The sequence below is a fragment of the Cervus elaphus genome, chromosome 15 (assembly GCF_910594005.1).
Source record: "Cervus elaphus chromosome 15, mCerEla1.1, whole genome shotgun sequence".
NCBI classification, from domain to species: domain Eukaryota; kingdom Metazoa; phylum Chordata; class Mammalia; order Artiodactyla; family Cervidae; genus Cervus; species Cervus elaphus.
In genome coordinates this window covers 56,072,810-56,091,533 of record NC_057829.1, presented here as the reverse complement: position 1 = coordinate 56,091,533, position 18,724 = coordinate 56,072,810, and the positions used below count along the sequence as shown (strand labels likewise).

Here is an 18,724-nt window from a genome sequence, read left to right as displayed (position 1 = left end):
CAGCTCTGATTACCACACAACCCTGCTCACCTTTCAACCTTTTTATTCATTGCCGATTGGACCAGAGGTAGGCATTTGACACAAGCCGAAAAATCATACATCCAGCTACAGAAATTAGTTAATCTCACTTAAGAATTTAGTCTGAGGGACACAGGCCGCAATGAACATCTTGTTCATAAACGTGTGTGTGTGTGTGTGTGTGTGTGTGTGTGTGTGTGTGTGTGTGTGAATGAAAACTTCCTTAGGGCACATCCCTAGAAGGTCAATTACCTAGATAGAAAGATCTGCAACATTAAGCATCTCAATAGATATGGCCAAGTCCCTCTCTAGGGAAGTTGTGTGTACACCTATATGCATTGTAAAATGCCTGCTGCCAGTTCCTTTCAATCTGCATTAGGGTAGAAATGATAATTTATTTGAAAGATCTTCCATTGACAGGGTTCCAATAAAAAGGTGGAAGCCCACAAAAGGAGCTTAGTCAGGCTATGTGTTTCCCTATTATTGATCTGTGTACATTAAAGAAATATATATTAATGGAGCCCAAGTTGCTTGAAAGGTTAGTTTCAAGTAGTTGCCATGGTATCTAGGGTGGGGAAGGAAGAAAGAAATGACCTGTGAAGATGCCCTAGTGAGGAAAAGGAAAACTGAGGTTTTAAGAAGTTAAAATTTCCATTCCTCATAAAAGGGTGAAAGCCAGGTATCTGACCAGAGAATCTGAAAGTTTGATTGTGGACTCTGAGGAGTGGTCAATGGACATTTCTCTACAATGTGCTTTAGGCTTTCCTGTCTTCTCTGGTCACTGTATCATGCGGAACCTCCCACTGGTGTGGCACAGGAGAGAACATGGAAAATGCCTGGTGTAACCCATCCCGAAGCAAGTATTCAGTAAATGCTAGCTAATATGAGGATGAAAATCTGATCATTAATAATGAAGTGTCCAAATGACTTAATTATGTCCCATACCTGACAAACTATAATTGGTTAATTTATCCTTAGGACAAATTCTCATTGCCTGTCACACCCACACACACACCAACACACACACTCTCAAACCAGAGTGTACACATATATGTATGCCTATACCTTCAAGGGTGTGACCTTGGGTGCACAGCTCATCTCTGTGCCATCTTCTCCATCTGGGAAACGGCAGCATCCTTGGAAGTTTAAGGAGGTGGCACATGTTGGTGGACATCCCCCATTCTCATCATCTAAGTCTGTTTTTGTGGGTCATAAGGTAGAGAGGTGGCGCTAGTGATAAAGAAACTGGCTGCCAGTGCAGGTAGACATAAAGACCTGGGTTCGATCCCTGGGTCGGGAAGATTTGCTGGAGGAGGGGATGGCAACCCACTTCAGTATTCTTGCCTGGAGAATCCCATGGACAGAGGGGCCTGGTGGACTGCAGTCCATGGGGTCGCAAAGAGTCAGACATGACTGAAGTGACTTAGCACACATACCTTCAAGGGTTTTATCTTGTGATAAAGCCTTTTCCAACATTCCCCCAGCCACTCCCAAACTGCACAGTGGTACTATTTTTTCTTTTTTCCCTCTCCTTTCAGGGTATCTGTTCCTTTTGATTTCTATCATGGCTCTAATTTCTTCCAGCTGTTGCTGCCACACCTCCCCTCCCTCCTTCCTCCACCACTTCCCCGATCCATCTCATTTCTAATCTCTCTGTAAAACTCAGAATGCTGTCTGTCCCAGGAAAGAGAAAGGCTTTCTGCATCAGGAGATTTGACATGCCGGTGCTGCAGTAAGTGGGGCAATATAATGACACCATTACTTTTCTGACATTTAGATGCCTTTTATGAGCCATCTAGCTTTGTGGACTCTGTTTTCTGTAATCAGAGATTCTTAAAGGTGGAAGAGAGTTTATAAAGCATTGATGTCAACCTCATGACTGTTGTTAGACTCTCTTCTAGTACATCCTTAAAAGATGGGTACCCAGGCTCACCTGGGTACTTTTGGTGACTAAGGGCTAACTATCTCCTAGGGTAATCTCTTCCTCTGTGAGAAACTCCATCTTGAGAAACATCTTTCCTTTGCTGAATCGAATCTGCTACTCTGTCACCTCTATCCAGTGGTGTCAGGAATCAAATAAAAGAAGTCTAGCCTACTTTCATGGGATGGCCAATCACACCTTTGTAGAAAGTCATTATGTCTCCCTAAACCCTCAGTCTCACCCTTCAGCATGAATGTCCCCATCGCAGTCCAGATGGCTGTCCTTGGAATGCATTCACTGCGTTGTCACTATCTTTGAAATCACCTAGAGCAGCGCTGGACAGAAGACAACGGAAATGGTCTGCCCAGCGCCAAATGTGGTTTTGGACCATCTAGTGTGTCCTTGTAGGTTGGGATGAAAGGTAAGGAAAAACCTAGAGAGATATCTAGAATATAACTATATATATTTGTGTGTGTGTATGCTCAGTCACGTCTGACTCTTTGCAACCCCATGGATTATAGCCTGCCAGGCTTCTCTGTTCATGGAATTTCTGAGGCAAGGATACTGGAGTGGGTTGCCATTTCCTTCTTCAGGGGATCTTCCTAATCCAGGGATCAAACCTGAGTCTCCTGCATTGCAGATGGATTCTTTACCGCTCAGCCACTGGGGAAGTCCCCAGTTATATATATATTATTACTAATTAATTGCAAGAGTTGTGTGATCCTATGGCAATCATAAATACATGAAAAACACTGGAATATTCCATTAAATATAAGAGCTTTTTGAGGTAGAAGAAAAACGCACTTCTCTTAAGAAATAAACAAGGCAAAATTGGGCCAAATGGTCACTTTAGGTAGGAATTGCAGACATCTGTGAGAATAATGAACACTAGGTAATATATAAAACGAGTTCAGGAAAATGGGTTACTTATCCTCCCTTCTCCTTCTTCTACCTTATAAACACTTTGACGTTATGCAGTCATTTCCACTAAAACTAATTGGGTTCAAAGCATTCCATCAAGTTGTCCAAAGAAGAAAATGCAGACCGCTCCCCCAGCTGAAATCTCGGATCATTTTGTAATCTCATGCAGAAGCCTTCACCACAGTACAGGAGAAGGTAGCTCTCCAAACTGTATAACATAGTTAACTTAAGGGTTAAACTCATTCTATCCTTGGAAAGGTTTAGAATTGTGTAACATGTTTTAAGAAAATCAAACCAAGGATATTAATATTTTTACATCAAGGAACGGGCACATATTTAGTATTTGGTATATTTGCAGTAATTAGAAAAAGTTTTTGAGGGGCAACTTTACTACTCTAATTTAAAACATGTAACTTCACTCAACAATTTTAAGTGAAAATCTTACCAAGTTTATATACAGTATTGAAATATTTGAGAGAATTTGGGTCATAACATTTATAAATATAATTTATTATCTTTTAAATATACATATTTAAAAATATAACAGACTGCATTACATTTATAAGCATAGTTTAAATATTGAAGTTCTTTAAGTTAATAATTAGGGCCAAATATTATTCAAAGCCCCTTTAAAAATGATTGTTAAATTTACTAGAATTGAATGATAGATTTTATAAGTTTAATTTAAAAGCTTAAGAGCTAGATTTTTTAAATAGGTATTGTAAAACATTTTACGTCAAAATTTAAAACCAAAATTAACCCCAAAATAGTCTTTTCAAAAAATCACTTCAAGGTCAACAACAGCAACAAAAAAAATCCTCTCATTGAACAATGATCTTCCTGATCTCATGATAGCCTTCTAGGCTGGGTTAGGAATTTCAGCAGAGGCTGAAAAATTCTTACTCATACTGAATTTACAATCCAATCAATTGGCCCCTAATTTTCCTCTTCCTGGATTTTTCACTTGGACTACCATTAGTTTAGGGTTACCTACCCTTGAATTTGTGCAGTGGACATACACACAGGACTTCTCACCACTAACAGCTGCCATCTTGTTGGCTGGGGCCCTGTTTCTCAGTAAGATTCACTGTTGGCTGGCTGAGCTCCTGTCCTCTCTCTCACCAACCTAGTCTTCTATACTAACTCTTCTTCCTTTGATGTTCTGGCTGTGGGTGAAATGCTCAGCTCTTTTCACATTTATCCAAGTCAAATCCTCCTGAGGTCATTGTCAATTTCTTAACCTCAACTCTTACTGTTCTTCCCTTCTCTGATTTCCTGTAGCAAGTATGGTCTACCAACCATTTTGCCCATTAATCGCATGATACATGCATTGACTTAACTTTCCCTTCCAAGTTTTAGCTCCTGAAGGGCAAGGGCTTTGACTTACCTGTTCTTCAGCAGCTAGCACAGAACTTAGTAGATGATCAACAGACATTTGTTGAATGAAATAATTTTCTTAGAAGCATCATTGCACTTAATTTTCATTACTACTTGAGTGCAGATACCTCCTCAACCATATAAATATGACTCACTTGTCAAACTCTTGCTAGGCCATCTCTCTCATTGTAGTAGTAAGAGTAGTTAATATTTATTAAATTAACTTATGTGCTAGACACTATTTTAAGTGATTTACTGGCACTAACTCATTTATTTATTTTTTACAGCATCTCTATGAAAGAGGTAGTATTATTATTTCTGTTTAGTCAAGGGACAGATGAGTAACATGTGCAAGGTCACTAGGTGGTCAGTGATAAGACACACTGCAATCTGAATGTCAGTCAGCTGGCTTTAGGATGTGTGGTTTACAAGATGCCTAGATAGACGCTTAAATGAGGATTACGTATATGGAACCTTATCATGAGAAAGGGCTTCTGGTATCCTTTAGTCCCAGTGATCTTTAATCTGGAGCATTTGTATTTCTAGGGCAATGAGAAGACTTTTCATTGGCTATTTGAAGAGAATCTATTTTCACATCCTTAGCTTCTATATCATTATTATTAAATTTTATCTTTTTATTAAATATGATCTTCCTGAGAAGTGACATTTTTCTACTTTACAAAAGACACAGTCCTTGTTTACCTAAAGTCTCCCTTTGATGTCTTGCTCCAAGGTGTAAACCCTCCCACGCACCAGGCCAAAGGGAAACCTTCATCAACCAGGGCACTGTGAAGCCCAGGACAGTCAATCTTTGGGGGAACGTTTTCTATGTAAGCATTTCCGGCTAATTGCCGAAAAAGGTAAATATCCACAAAGTTTATCCGTGATCCTAAACTAGTTAACGACAGAGCTGAGAGAAAAGTTAGGTCTCTAGCCATGGATGTAAATTTCAAACTAAGGATTTACAGGGAAAGGATAGGTTTTGACAGAAAGGAGTAGAGTGGACATTTCGGTCAAAAGATTGGTGAAGGGGGAGTTTAGAGGTTGTAATGAGCAAGCCCTATATTAGAGATCTATAGATTTGCTAGTCTAGGTCTGACCTAGGGAAGAAGGAGAAAATGGGTTAGTTTGAAGATGGTGAAGGGATTTGGAACCTATCCTTGAAGAGACATAAAGCTGCAGTTTAAGTTCCCAAACAGAAGAACCCCAAATATTTTAGCTGGAGAACTGGGTGGGATAGAGATCTTAAAGGACGATGTGTAAGAGGCTGTCCCAATAATTTAGGGGTGTCTTGACTTGATAGAGGCTAAAGAACAGGGCAAGAAAGAGCAAGTCTGAATGAGGGTATAGGAAAACTCAACAGGACTTTGGGTTTCCCAGGTGGCACTAGTGGTAAAGAACATGCCTGGCAGTGCAAGAGACGTAAGAGATGTGGGTTCAATCCCTGGGTCAGGAAGATCCTCTGGAGGAGGAAATAGCAACCCATGCCAATATTCTTGCCTGGAAAATCCCATGGACAGAGGAGCCTGGTGGGCTACAGTCCATGGAGTCGCACAGAGTTGGATATGACTGAAGCGACTTAGCGTAGCACATCACAACAGGACTTTGGAATGAGTCCTAAAGGAGAAGCAAACATGGCACCTGAGCTCTGAGGCTGGTGATTTAAGAGCACGGTGGGGCTGTGCTGACTTTGATAAGGAACTGGTACAGTGGCAAGAATATGCATCCATTCATTCACTTTTCCATTCAACAAGTATTCGTTGGGCAAACAGAATGTGCTAGTCGCTGTAGTAGGTGGTGAATAAAGCAGATTTTGTTTCCCATCCTCATGGAGTTTGAATCATAAGTTACACAAATAGAAAAGTTGTAGCTGAGCACTATCAGGAAAAAAGATTGTGGGAAGTAACAGAGAATGACAAGAGGCAGAGTTTCTACTTAGAGTGATTGGTGAGGTGACACGTAATATTTAGGTAATATATAACATGAGATTGAAGGATGAACCGAATTCCAGATTTTTTTTTTTGTCCTAAGAGGAACAAAGAAGGGGGTAACATTTGTTGGGCACTGAAGAATACCAGAAGGTTTATATCACATTACTGATTCCCATTTTACAGAAGTGGAAAACTGAGGCTCATGAGGCTAAGGAACCTGACAAAAGTCACACAGGATTCAACCCCATGAGCTTAAAGCATGTGCTCATGTCGATCAATACTTTGTAAATATTCCTAAGGAGAATGAATCATCAAAGAGAATAATCTTCTGCAAAGAACTTGAAATTGACATCGGAAGGATGATAGCAAACATTATAAAGTAAGGGCATGCAGCTATTTTCAGATGAGTTCAGGTGTTTGCATTGAACAAATCCTAGATACTGAAGGAGATTGGGGTTGTAAAGTGGAGCTGCTGTCAGAAACCTCTGAGGAAGTATGGGGAAGACATTAGAGATGAATAAATGAACCCCTTTTAAAAAACTGCAGTGGCAGAAGCAGTGCTTGGAATAATAGATCTATAGAATTGACATTGCTCTCCCAGCAAAATTCTGGGCAAGTATGCCAGCAGAGAGGTTAAGAACCCAAGCTATAGCATCAGATAGACTTTGAAGGAGCAAATCTCAGTTCCTCCACTTTGTAGCTATGAACATACCACTTACCCTCTCAGAGCCTCAGGTTCTTCATCTGCAGACAGGAGATGATAGTGATCCCTTTGTAGAGCTGTGTTGATGAGATAATAAACTCATCTATGTAAAGCATTCCACGGTAGGTGGAAAGCATTCACGAAACTATAATAATTAGAATCACAATTTCTCCAATACATTATTAATCAGATGACTGGTGAGAGCTTGGAAAAGGAAAAGGAAATAGCCAATCTATTGCTCATTCTACACATATTTACAGATCTTTTCCAGGGAGAAAAGAGAAGACACAAAAAGGAATTGTGATTTATATTCTGTCTGAAAGAGAAAGATTTGGCTTATTCATTAACTATCCCAAGTCTCCATTACTGGTTACACTGTGTACAGTTTTTTCTGCTTGATCTGACCAGGAGGCTGTAATTCTGCATTTTTTGTGTGTGGTATTGCAATCTATCTGTTGCCATGGAGAGATAAAGTGAAAAGAAGGCAAACCCTGGTTTCAATACAAACAGTGTCAAAGAACAAATATAGAAAAAAAGTAATGAAAACAAATGGAAAAAGCAAAATGGCTTTCTGCTTGAATGTGTATATGACAGCATGAAATCTCTTTTGTCATGAGGTAAAATAGGGAATAGAATCAATACTCCATATTTTAAATATTGGTTAATTTAAATTCATATTTTTAAATACATTAAACTAGCTATGAAGACTTCATAAGCAGAATAGTGAATATATTAATTGCAAATTACTTCTGTACTTTATTTTCCTAGATGGTTAGAGCTAATTTTATAGCCATATTTTACTCTGGGAACTTGACACCTGGGTTGTTTGAATTGCAAAAATGATATAAGGATGTGTGATTCTTTTTTCTTCAGACTTGCAATAGCAATTTAAGAAATTTTTGTTATGGCGTTTAATTTCACATTCTCTTGTTCCAAACACACACCGTCATGTAGAAAGGCAGAATCCAAGGGATGGCATTACAGACAATAAGGCAATCAAGGTCTATTAAGCACCTACTACCTTTTATACATTTTTATTACATTATTTCACTTACTACACACAACACACTCAAAAGACTCATATTAGGTAAAGAAACTAGGTTCGGAGAAGCTGTGTGATTTGTCCATGATCTTACTGCTCGTGGATGTACATCAAGGATTTGTTACTCAAATCTTCAGACTATAAGCTTGGACTCTGACCACTGCATGATGTTACCTCCTATCAAACAAAGTGGTTTAGAGGCTGGAGTACAAGCTGGGAATGAGACCCAGTTCTCATTCCTAATGTTAAAAGCAATGCGATCTAGAAAATGGTATAGCTGATCTTATTTGCAAAGCAGAAATAGAGATACAGTCGAAGGAAACAAACGTATAATACCAAAGAGGAAAGAGGGGGTAGGAGAAATTGGGAGATTGGGATGGACACATATATATTATTGATACTATGTATAAAATAGATAATGAGAACCTACTGTACCTACTGTGTGGCCCAGGGAATTCTACTTAATGCACTGTGGTGATGGGAACGGGAAGGAAATCCAAAAGGGAGGGGAGGGCATATATATATATATATACATGTTCAGCTCAGTTCAGTTCAGTCGCTCAGTCGTGTCTGACTCTTTGTGACCCCATGAATTGCGGCACGCCAGGCCTCCCTGTCCATCACCAACTCCCGGAGTCTACCCAAACCCATGTCCATTGAGTCGGTGATGCCATCCAGCCATCTCATCCTCTATCGTCCCCTTCTCCTCCTGCCCCCAATCCTTCCTAGCATCAGGGTCTTTTCCAATGAGTCAACTCTTCGCATGAGGTGGCCAGAGTATTGGAGTTTCAGCTTCAACATCAGTCCTTCCAATGAACACCCAGGACTGATCTCCTTTAGGATGGACTGGTTGGATCGCCTTGCAGTCCAAGAGACTCTCAAGAGTCTTCTCCAACACCACAGTTCAAAAGCATCAGTTCTTTGGTGCTCAGCTTTTTTCACCGTCCAACTCTCACATCCATACATGACCACTGGAAAAACCATAGCCTTGACTAGACAGACCTTTATATATATTATATAAATGTATGGCTAATTCATTTTGCTGTGTGGTGGAAACTAACACAACATTGTAAAGCAACTATACTCCAATAAAAATTAACTTCAGATAAATAAATATTCTTTGACAAGAGTAAAAAAAGTGATGGGACAGTGGGGAAACTACTCCTTTGAGGTCATTTTCTTATTTGGAAAAGAAAAATAAAGCAATCAAATACTTGGGATCATCCTACAGTTCCTTTCACAGGCCTGTGACTTATGGTCAGAGGTGGCCTTACTGTGAAACTAACACACCTGGAGCTTCAGAGCCCCTCCCTTATATGGCTTCTGTGAGTGCCGGTGGTTATGGGGCAGCACAGGGCGGGGGGCACGCTATAGAATATTCTAGGTAGAGAGGAAAAGCCAGGTTGCCTGGAAGCATGTTTTCATAAGCATCTCTGGGAAATTGAAGAGGTTTCAGAGGACAGCCCTGGATTTTTCTGATTCCAGAAACTTGAAGCCTAAATAAAGATTTGCTTTCCTGCCTAATTTGTGTTCACATTTTTCACCTCTTTTCCTAAGGAAGGTTCACAAATTGTATAAGTGTCAGGATATGCCTCCGTGTGATTCTGTGTAGGAAGAAGGGACAGAAGCAGGGAAACTAAGGCAGATGCTTCAGAAGTCTCCCCAAGCCTCCAGGTGCCAACGAGGCTCACTTTGTACACTTACAGTCCCGCCTGGAGGTGGCAGGCACCACGCACCCCCCCCCTCCCCCAGCAGACACAGGACAACATGGGACAGCTGCTGTCCCAACTTAGAAGTACCTGGGATGTCACCCATGCCCACGGAGCCTGAGTGCAGATCCTCTGTGAATGGATGTCCTTGATAAAAAACGCCTTGTGGAAATCCCCCGGAGACAGCGGCAAAGGGGATCTCTTGGGAAGGAGGTCCTGGAAAGGAAAGAGTGTCGTGAGAAGCAGAGTTTCCGCAGCCTTTTGGATCTAATCTCCGAAGAAGCAGCTGATAACCAAGACCCTTTTCCACACACTTTGCCACCTGCAATGTGGCTGTCTTTACCATTGCTATCTCTTCTGGGTCTCATGTCACATTAAGGGGACGTCACAAGCAAGGATGGGCAACATATTTTCAGACTGGGTCCACATAAGAATCAAAGCCATAATCTGGAAAATTCAGGGTAGAAAACTTCCTTTTGCATCACCCTTGCTGATAGCTTAGTATTTTTCTCTTTGAAGTGTTCTGATAATTGCTCCCAATTTCCACTTCACTATAAAAGGCAAGAAATGCCCTAAGAGTTCCTTTCCCAAGCAGTTCAGCTGGGGACTTGCTGCAGAAATACCTGTGGGCTGAGGCCTTTTCAGAGCATGTTGCCTTGTTTCTTGGAAACGTATCTTGATCTTAAAGCAGACAGGAGCCTGCAAAATCTAGATGCAAGGTCCGAGTCTGTCCCCATCTCCTTCCTACCCTCCTGACCACTGCCTCTGTCTCTACCCTGACATCCACTTTCGATGGTCTTAAATCTCTGGGGGCTCAACTTCTTCTACAGCTGAGGCCTCAAGGCTCAGAAAGGGCTGGAAGGAGGGTACCAGAGTCATGGTAAACACCAGAACTGCCCAGCAGAATTTCCTGCTATGTCAGAAATGTTCCATGGCTATGCTGTCCAGTGTAATGGCCACTATTCCTATCTGACATTTGGGTATTTGAAATGCAGATAATGTGGCTGAGCAACTGAATTTTAAAATTTTATTTAATTTTAATTAATTTAAATTGAAATAGGCTTAAGTGGCTGGGCCACCCAGGTGGCGCTAGTGGTAAAGAATCAGCCTGCCAATTCAGGAGACACAGGAGACTCCGGTTTGATCCCTGGGTTGGGAAGATCCCTGGAGGAGGGCATGGCAACCTACTCCAGTTTTCTTGCCTGGAAAATTCCATGGATAGAAGAGCCTGGCGGCCTGCAGTCCATAGGGTTGCAAAGAGTCGGACACAACTGAAGCGACTTAGCATACATGCATGCAAGCTTCTGTGGTTAGTAGTGATCACATTGGATAACACAACCCGAGACCCTCAGACTGCCTATGCCCCAAGCCTGTGGATTCATTTGGTTCCTAGTTTTCAGAATCAAATGTGATGAGGTAGGTATGTTAACATACTGTGAATGACAAGAAATTGGTGATACCAGACTTTCCAAGAACATCTGAAATGGGTTGCTTTGCCCTATTGTTCTGTGATGGATATTACAGTGACAGGAAATTTCAAAGTGAGAAGCAAACTCATATTTATTGAGTGCCAAGCATCTTAAGTACATTATGTGTGTGTGACAAAAAGATCCTGCCACCTCCTGCCTCCCTAGGCCCTGAAAATACCTGGTAGGCTCATCTGAGTAAAGATAAGGGATACTAGGGAATCATCTGGTGGTCCAGTGTTTAGGACTCCACGCTTCCACTGTAAAGGCCCAGGTTTGATCCATGGTCAGAGAACTAAGATCCTAAAATCTGCATGGCATGACCAGAAAGAAACCACCAGTCCACCTGCCCTCCCCACCCCCCCAAAAAAAGACAAAGGGGATGCTAGGTTAAAGAAACAAGAGAAGCAGAGGAAGGAGCACATAACATTGCCTATGAAAGAGCAGACAGGGAATGGATCAAAGGTGACTGAGAGGCAAATAGAGGCATTAGCCAGGCAGACACGAGTGTTAAGGAGAAGAAGAGATGAGAGGCTGGGGAAGCTGCTACCCAGTGTGGGGCCTTAGGGACTGACTGACTTGGATCAAAGGTTTTAAGGCTGTTTGGCTCCGTGTCACAGGCTGCAGTAATAGCTACTATGGCTTTTTATGCTATATACCTTTTAGCCTATTCCCAGGTGCTGTTCTTTATATTTCAGTATCAGTTCAGTTGCTCAGTCGTGTCCAACTCTTTGCAACCCAATGGACTGCAGCATGCCAGGCCTCCCTGTTTAAATACATTTAATTCTAGACTCTAGGCCTTGGCTGGAGAAGAGGCTAAGCCCCTAGAGGTTCAAGACTATTGGTAGTGGATGTCAGAGCACAGATAGAGGTGGTGGTCAGGACGATAGGAGGAGAAAGGGGACAGACTCGGCCTGCATCTAAATGCTGCGAGCTTTGACTAGCAAACCTCCAGTCAAAATAGGTTTCCAAGAAACAAGACAGCAGGCCTGGAAAAGATTTCTTCTGCTAAGAACTCCGAAAACTTCTTGGAGTTTCTAGTCCTGTGAGGAAAATACTATTATCACCTTCATTTCACAGATGAAGAGACTTAGGCAGAGAAATAACCTGACAACTTTCCCAAGGACACACAACCAAGAAGTGAGGGAGTCACCATTTGAACTGAAGCAGTCTGGCCCTCAAGTCCATGGCTTAGTCATGCATGTCCTGCTATGTGGAAGTCCTGCTGTCATCTATAAACAGACCTCTATACGGATAGACATTGCTTTTCAAGATATTTTGAAACTGATTTTTTTTTTTTTTTTGAGTCTGAGGTTCTGCTCCGCCTAGGCAGGGTGGGAAGAAGAAAGATTTTTTTCAGTTTTATTGAAGCCAATATATGACTCCCAAGAGCTCTGAGAGGTACCTGTGATGATCCCTATTTTATAGATTCTGAGGGAGTGAATGACTTAGCCAAAGTCACATCACGAGGATTTGAAGAAAAGTCTGTTGACTTTTCATGTTCTTTCAGTTATGCGGATGTGGTTTGCCTCCACACCTATATCTACAAACCTCTCTTAGCTTTTGAAAAAAGTCATTGAACTTTTTGGTGTTTTTTCACCTAAATGTTGGATGGGTGAGAAGACATTGAGAAGGTTTGACAGGAAGGAAAAAGGCCACAAGTTCTGTCATTCTGTCTCCTGGAGCTGGCGGGCTCTTACAGGGCGACTCCACGTTAATTATGACGGATGAGTCCCAAAGGGGGCCACGACAAAATGAAGATAGTTTGCAGAAAATGAGATTTGTGAGCAGAGGCCAGAGGAATTGGATTCGTGTAATTGAAGCAGGTTTCACAACTCTTCCTCTGTGAAGATGACTTGGAAAGCTTTAAAAATGAAGATGCCCAGCGTCTAAGCCAAGGGTCCCCATCAGTAAGTCTGGGAAGTGGCCCCTGGGCCCTGGCTAGGTACAGATGTACCTGTAACAGGTGTGAGTTACCCTCCATGGCAGCTCCAAGGCACACACCAAAGCAGCTGTGGTTTCCTAGGCACTGCGGGCTCAAGATCTGGGTCCAAACTCTGATTCTGGCCCTTAGGATTGTGTGACTTGGACCATGTCAATTGATTTTCTCAAATTTTAGTTTTATCATCTAGAAAATGGGGGTACTTTGTGACCTTTCTACTACCTGTTTCATGGAATGAGCTTTGAAGATTATTTAAAATAATAATTGCCAAATTAACCGGGCATACAGCAGGTGCTTGCTGGCTTTCAATAAATATGACTGAAGGATAAACTAAGAAGAAGAATGGAAATAAAAATGTCTGTCAGACATAGGAATGCACCACCAGGAGAAGTAATAAATTTTACTCTGGAGATTTTAAATACTTTATGATTTTCCTGGCACTGAGTACTGCCTTATCCTTTAAAGTTTCTTTATAATTAAATAAATTGGCCAAGCCATTATATTTTGACTAAGAAAAAAAAAATCAATTATAAGACATATCTTTAATTTTTAAAGGAATTTTCATTAACAGTACCCTTTTATCAATGAGTAATTATATTTCTTAATTGCACAAATGTCTATCATACATGATTCCTTTCAGATGCTACAAAGCATTGGTCATTTCCTGAAAAGTCTGTTATCTGTTAAATGACTGCCATGGAAGTTCTTTTAAAGGTTGAGTAAAAAAACCAGACCTGCATTAAAACGCTTTAGAAGTATCAACAGAAGAGCTAATTAATTCTCTTCAAAGACATTAAAACAGTTTAGAGTTATAACCGTAACATTGAAGGAAACGAATGGCTGTTGTTCTAACAAATAATTACTCCTCATACAAGCAGAGAGTAAAGTTATAGAGTGCTAATCCTTCCAACTTTACAGCAGAAATACCAAAATCTGCAAGTGGGCACATGCATTCTTGGGTTTCATCCGCTGAAGTAAAAATGTGTCCTAATATGGAGTTTGTCCCGCTTGTTCAGAATGTGGTCAGCCAATGTCCAGGGGTGACCACTGGGAAATTCGCCTGTTTTATCCTGAGTTTTCACAAGAAACAGAAAGGACCTTTTTCCCAAGGAGAAGTTGAACTTCGTGGAGCCTGAGTGAGCTCACCCAGGATTCCCTGGAGCCTGTCTTAGGGCTGGTACAGTTGCCAGTCGGTCCAGTCAGTCAAGTCCCAGTTGATTTAAACATCTGCCTCCTTTTCTCCATACCAAGAGGGCAAAGCTGCTTCTGCCTTTTCATAAGCCTGCTCAGCTGCCTCAGTTTGCCTGCTGTGCCTAAGAGAGCTTCCCCGGTAACTCAGATGGTAAAGAATCTGCCTGAAATGCAGGGGACCAGGATTCGATCCCTGGGTTGGGAAGAACACCTGGAGAAGGGAATGGCAACCCACTACAGTATCGCTTGGAAAATCCACGGACAGAGGAGCCTGGTGGGCTATAGTCCATGGGATCACAAAGAGTCAGACATGACTGAGTGTCTTAACACTTTCACTTTCACATCCCAGATGGAAGGACAGGTCTTTTAGTTCAAAGAACAGAGGATTCCTGAGCCAGTTGGAGCATATCGAAAATACAGTGACACCATGCTCACAACTCAACTCATTGGTTCTTTTTTTTAAAGGAAAATTTTGTTATATTTCATTCTTATTTTTTTGTAATAATAAATGTACTTACTTTAATATATAAATTCTCCAGTAAAATATATTAGAAAACTTAAGTAGTAAGATGTTTATCGCTAGGCTTGTGGATCCAGTGCCATATACGTGACACTTTAGGTTTTTTTGGTATGTCTGTGTGTCAAAGTTGCTCAGTTATGTCCAACTCTTTGAGACCCCCATGGACTATACAGTCCATGGAATTCTCTAGGCCAGAATACTGGAGTGGGTAGCCTTCCCCTTCTCCAGGGGCTCTTCCCAACCCAGGGATTGAGCCCAGGTCTCCCACATTGCAGGCAGATTCTTTACTAGCTGAGCCACAAGGGAAGCCCAAGAATACTCAAGTGGGTAGCCTATCCCTTTTCCAGAGTATCTTCCTGACCCAGGAATCAAACCGGGATCTCCTGTGTTGCAGGATTCTTTACCAACTGAACTATCAGGGAAAAATTAATTTTTATTAGAGCATAGTTGCTTTACAATGTTGTGTTAGTTCCAACTGTACTTATTGACACGTGGTTCTAGCAAAGTACTTACCATCACTGTGAATGGATTACGTATTAAAGAGCTTTAAACTAAAAAAAAAAAAAAAAGACAGAGAAGGCTCATCATTAGAGACTGAATTTGACCTTCTGGGTGGGCCTTCATCAGAGACATTCACACCAAGTACTGGTAATGGGCCCCAGGGTAACAGTAGGTGCTTTCATTTACGGTCTATATAATATGATCCATACTGCTACCCATGCCTCCTGACCATGCCAAACCAAGGTCATTGACATCACTAATTTGGAAACAGCTTGATTTTTGACGTCAGAGAGACAGGAGTAGATCTGCTGATTTCCAGCTGTGTGACCTTGGGAGGGTTAATGGACCTCTTTAAGCTCATATTTTTTTCTACCTACACAATGAAGATTATAAATTAATTTAATGGAAGGATTAAATGAGATGATGCACACAGCCCACAGAGGATAATAGGCCAACCTTAGGTCAGAAACATAATTTTTAAAAATTAATTCTTTTTGTTTTTGTCCCACAGATAGTCACTTGTTTGGTAAATGACACATTAAATTACAAAAAGTTAAGAGTGTAGTATAGGGAAACCTGTATCTCTGCAAAATGATTGAACTATATCAAAAGCATAATAATCAATGCCTTAGAAAAGCAGCTTATAAAACTGCCTGTACTTCTCATGATTGTTATAAAAGCACATACCAAACGTATATAACCATATTAATGGGAAAAGTCTTGGAGAATGTGCAATCAGAGATTATCAATGGTTCCTGTATGTGGTGAGATTTTATCTTTTTGCATAAATAGATTTTCTAATTTTTCTTCAATGAATATGCATTACCTATGAAATTAAAATCTACTCCTAAAACCATTTTGTAGTACTTAAAAGGCATTGTTTATTTAAAATATACCTTTATCCTTGTTCCTTCTTTCCCGTTAGGACTTTGGGGCTCCTGGTGGCCTAGAGGCTATTCTCCTTGCACAGCAGCGTGGGGATGGCAGGTGCCCAGGCCTGACCCCTAAGATCCTGAGTCTCGAGACAAGAGAGAGAGGACCTAGTGAAGGGCCAAGGAGGAAAGCCTCTTTGTTATCCTGCTGCTGGGGAATGGCACTGCTGGACTGAGAATGCCTTCAGGAAGCAAAACAAAGGACTTGTTCCTGAATAGCATCAGGCAGGAAGAGGCGAGGCCAACCCTAGGAATGGTCTCACAGGCAGGAAATCTGTGTAGAAGAGATGTTTACAAAGTGTGCAGGGGCAGCCAGGCAGGTCTGTTACTCCTAGTTTTCACCCAGTATCTCTACCTTTTATTGCCTACACTCAGGGCAGCCCACCCACACCACTTCAAGTGCGCTTGCTCCTCCCCGTTCCACCCCACTGAAACTCCAAGGCCCTCCCAGAGCCACACAGAATGAGCCTATTAAATCAGACCCCGCTAACTCACATCTTATCTGATGGAATCCTTCCAGCACCCTAGGAGGGTTGGTCTCATTGTAAGTGCGTGCTCAGTTGCTTCAGCTGTCTGACTCTGCGACCCTATGGACTGCAGCCCACCAGGCTCCTCTGTCCTGCCCCCACCCTTTCCTACATGACACTCTGGCCTTGAGAATTAGCAAATAAAACTGCACCTCTCCCACCACAAGGCCACCCTGCAAGATCCAGGGTCAATTATCATCTCTCCCAACCCTCCCTCCATCCCTTACCTACTCCACATGCCCACCCCCAGCCCCAGTGATTTTTGAACAAGGAAGGGTAATTCAGGAGCAGACTCGTTCCATTTCTTGGTACATTTAACAGTGAGGCAGGTCTAGACTGGGTGCGTGGGTGGGTAGTGTTAATCACTTAAGGAAGGCAGAGAAGAAAAGGGTACTTGAAATAATCTCCTTTTTGATCAGAGCCTCTCAGCCAAAGTTCTCCCTACAGTTCCCCTGGTATTTCTGTCTGTGTCTTCTTCCCAGAAGTTTGCAGCTCCCCAGGGGCCATCTCCCTGGAGGTCTCTCCAGCAGTGGTTCTGCTCTGCAGTGATGCTGGGCCACTGGGATGCAGGCGGGCTCATCCTAGAAGGCGGGAGTGGATGCTGCAGGCAGAATAGAGGAATTGGACCAGGAGGTGCGGTGGGGGTGCAGCCGAGGCAGGCTAATTCAGGGGCCACAAACTCAGTCACATGAATTCAATGAATGAAGCTGACTGGTGTCAGAGGAAAAACACTGTATAGCCTTCCTGCTTTCTAGAAGTTCAGACTTTCTCACTGTACTATTCATTTTCCCACATTGGGTGGGCACATGACTAAAAATAAATATTTCTTTGACCTGCATTAGAAAGACAAAACACTTGGCTCTGTGATAAGGAGACAACCCGGAAGGCAAGGATAATGTAGACAGAGGCTGGCTTGTCCCTTGTGAAGGGGGTGTCTGCTGCACTCTAGGCATCGCAGCAATGAGGGTGAATTGAAACCAGGGCTCCTGATTTGACAAGAGAACCCGGAAGCCTGGACCATTCCATGAACTCTGCTAATATTTGAACGTTGATTTCATTGCAAACAACAGCGAAGGCCCTGGAGTACCAGAGAAAGCACACCCGATGTGGCTCTCAGGCCACTTGTTTTTGATGTCCGCATCAAAGCTTGTTTTTTGTTCCCCAAGGGAGGTAAGATAACAATTTCCTGTGGAGGCCAGGCCTTCCTGGAGTGGTTGCTGCTGCCTCTTCCTCCCTGAGACTGGTCAGATCTTGCAGTCAGATAATGACCCCTTGCAGTCCTCCGGGGAGGATTCCAGGGTAGCAAATGGCAGTGCCCTTTTCTGCTTGCCTTTACTCCTCCTTGGGTTGAAAACCCTTCTTGTCAGGAAGGCCACAGCTCCAGAAGGTCTATTTAGAAGGGATTTAGTGTTACTCACTCCCTGACAGCTCAGTTGGTAAAGAATTCGCCTGCAATGCAGGAGACCCCGGTTTGATTCCTGGGTTGGGAAGATCCTCTGGAGAAGGGTTGGCTGCCCACTCCAGTATTCTTGGGCTTCCCTTGTGGCTCAGCTGGTAAAGAATCCGCCTGCAATGCAGGGGACCTAGGTTCAATTCCTGGGTTAGGAAGATCCCCTGGAGAAGGGAAAAGCTACCTACTCCAGTATTCTCGCCTGGAGAATTCCATGGACTATCTGTGAGGTCACAAAGAGTCGGACTCAACTGAATGACTTTCACTTCACTTTACTTCACCTGATTGGAAGAAAGCGGGGGCGGGGTACTTGAAACTGCTTTTGCGTAGCACTTCATATTAAGATGGAGAAAAAGCTGTGAATTGTTCTGATTGAATTTTGAAGCGAGGGCTGCCTGAGGCCATCATAATGTCACCGTCTCCCTGGTGGAAACAGTCAGGATACAGCCAGGATACAGACTGGATACAGCTGGCTACATAAAGACATTGATACACGACGAGGTTTTACTGTGGTATCTTTCCCAGGGATAGCTGTATTCTGGCAGGAATTAAGCCAAAGGAATTAATCTTTAT

At 42.3% G+C, this 18,724-nt stretch overlaps 1 long non-coding RNA gene across 2 annotated transcripts in view; it reads right to left on the bottom strand.

The window, feature by feature from the left end:
* LOC122709274 overlaps positions 1-16,327 on the bottom strand; it is a 32,500-nt gene extending 16,173 nt beyond the window's left edge. For both annotated transcript variants that reach the window (XR_006345456.1, XR_006345457.1), the window contains exons 1-3: positions 16,139-16,327; positions 9,713-9,838; positions 6,888-6,948 (exon numbers count right to left, since the gene is read on the bottom strand). This is a non-coding gene — a long non-coding RNA (uncharacterized LOC122709274). The remainder of the gene's footprint in view (positions 1-6,887; positions 6,949-9,712; positions 9,839-16,138) is intronic.
* Positions 16,328-18,724: the final 2,397 nt, after the last annotated feature.